The sequence below is a fragment of the Otolemur garnettii genome, unplaced genomic scaffold, assembly GCF_000181295.1.
Source record: "Otolemur garnettii isolate 467f Iridium unplaced genomic scaffold, OtoGar3 scaffold00007, whole genome shotgun sequence".
Taxonomy (NCBI): domain Eukaryota; kingdom Metazoa; phylum Chordata; class Mammalia; order Primates; family Galagidae; genus Otolemur; species Otolemur garnettii.
Genome location: NW_003852402.1, coordinates 15,563,238 through 15,565,603, shown reverse-complemented (window position 1 = coordinate 15,565,603; position 2,366 = coordinate 15,563,238). Strand labels below are relative to the sequence as shown.

The window sequence follows — 2,366 nt, the reverse complement described above, 5'->3', positions numbered from 1 at the left end:
TTTTACTTGCAGTTTTGGCCAGGGCTGGGCTTGAACCCGCCACCCCTGGTATATGGGGCTGGTGCCCTATCCTTGAGCCACAGGTGCCGCCCCGCCCACAGACCTCTTGTTGGAGCCATACCCTTATATCCACCTCAACCTCTCTGGTGTCGGTGGCTTATAAATTTCCTGAGACCAAGAGGAGAAGAGGCTTGAAATTATCATTACAGGTAAACCATCTTTAGAAGCAAAGTTGGCTCATGGATTAAATTTTCAACCTCACAGTGCTGATTGTAAATCCTGAAGCCTTCTCTGTATGTCAAGACGACGTAGATTATTTTATCCCATTTAGAACTTTTATTTTTATTTTTATTTATTTATTTATTTTTGCAGTTTTTGGCTGGGGCTGGGTTTGAACCCACCACCTCTGGCATATGGGGCTGGCGCCCTACTCCTTTCAGCCACAGGTGCTACCCAATATTTTTATTATTTTTTGTTGTTGTTGAGACAGAGTCTCACTATGTTACCCTCAGTAGAGTGAGGTGGTGTTGCTCCTCACAGCAACTGCAAACTGTGGGCTTAAGTGATTCTCTTGCCTCAGGCCTCCCAAGTAGCTAGACTACAGGTGCCCGCCACAACGCCCGGCTACTTTTCTGTTGCAGTTGTTCAGCTGTTGTTTTAGCTGGCCTGGGCCAGGTTCGAGCCCACCACCTTCAGTGTTATGTGGCTAGCACTGTAACCACTGTGCTATGGGCACTGAGCCAGTATCCCCAGTTCTTAAAACAGGGCCTCATGCATATTTAATGTTCAATGAACACTTACTGACTAACTGGTAAAAATGTATTTTAAAGTTAAAGCTACCTTTTTTATGCAGTAAAACAAAATTCAATAATTGCAAGTACAGGCCATAGAGAAAGTGCTTTAGGATCAGACAGACCCAGAGGTTTGAGTCCTGGCTTTGGTGAGATGATATCCGAGTCTCACATTCCCTAAGAATAAGATGAGGACTACATTACTCACTTCAAAGGCATTGGCATAAAAATGCACATGAGTACTTTGATACTATGGAAAAATATTAATCCTTCCTCCCTTCATTTTCTGCCATGGCTAGAAATGTGAGCAAGGGAAACAACATGCAGAGTTAGGACACAGTACCTTTGTTTTACAGTGATGTGACACATTATAGTATTAACTGCTGATTTACAGATGACCCTCCCCAATGGCCAAGTTTTTCCTTTTTTAAATATGACTGACCCTCATTATTTTCATTGGGGGAAAACTTAGTAAAATTAGTCTGGTTTCTGATAATAGGAATGCTTATAAATGATTTCATTGATTTTTGTCTGCTCTGTACTCCTACACCTCTCCAGAAAAATAAAGAGCTAAAAAGTACATTGCAGCTTTTAGGAAAACTTAAATTTAAACTGTGATGTCACTTGGGGACATCATTCCTTGTTAGTCCATTCAAGCCAGGTATGTCTGGCTTATAAAACTAAGAGTGCAAGTTCATCCCAGCAAAGTTAGCCTTTCTTATTGTTTTGGAGTTGCCAAGGAAGGCCTCCAACTTTGGAAATGGCATTTATATTGAATAAATCCCCCCAGGTGATAGAATACGTTTTTAAAGTTGTTGAATAGAATATAGTATTTGTAGGTACAGACATTTTTTAACTTATACTCAAAAGCTAATTTTCATCTCTCATAGCATTATTGTACACGTAGCTATTTGTACTTTAAGAGGAAAATTAAGAGATGTGCTCAACTATCAAATTAGTAATTCACTTACCATGCCATTATTACTCACCACTATATGTCAGTCACTGTGCTAGGCACAATGGCAGGGACCTGAGGAAGGAATTACGACTGCTGCGGGGGAGAAGTATATAGCTCTGTGAAGAAAGAGGCTCATCAGGGGTGGTGCCCATGGCTCAAGGAGTAGGGTGCCAGCCCTATATACTGGAGGTAGAGGGTTCAAACCTGGCCCTGGTCAAGAAAAAAACTGCAATAAAAATAAAGAGGCTCATCAGTAATTATAGTGCAAGAAAATACATGGTTTTGTTGCAGATAGAGTAGGAGTCCAGTAGGAATGTGTATTTCCATGTGCACCTATTTTAGGGCATTGACATAATGGGTGAAATAAAGTGGCTGCCTATTCTATTGTGAGCTCTTCCTAGGAAGGATCATATTTCAGTTTGTACTTTAAATGGGACATCAAATGGCAGGCATTCAACATCTCCTTGGGGCCAATCTGTTCTGTACCATGAAAATTCAGCTGTTAAGGAAAGAGCAACTCTGCCATCTCATCCCAAAAAATCTAGAACAAATCTAATGATCTGTGTAGAAGAGTAGCTATATAAACTATGGTATCTCTTTTTTTTTTTTTTTTTTTT

The 2,366-nt window shown here is 40.5% G+C and overlaps 1 protein-coding gene across 2 annotated transcripts in view; it reads left to right on the top strand.

The window, feature by feature from the left end:
- TCP11L2 (t-complex 11 like 2) overlaps nt 1-2,366 on the top strand; it is a 40,086-nt gene that overhangs the window by 12,352 nt on the left and 25,368 nt on the right. The window lies entirely within an intron of this gene.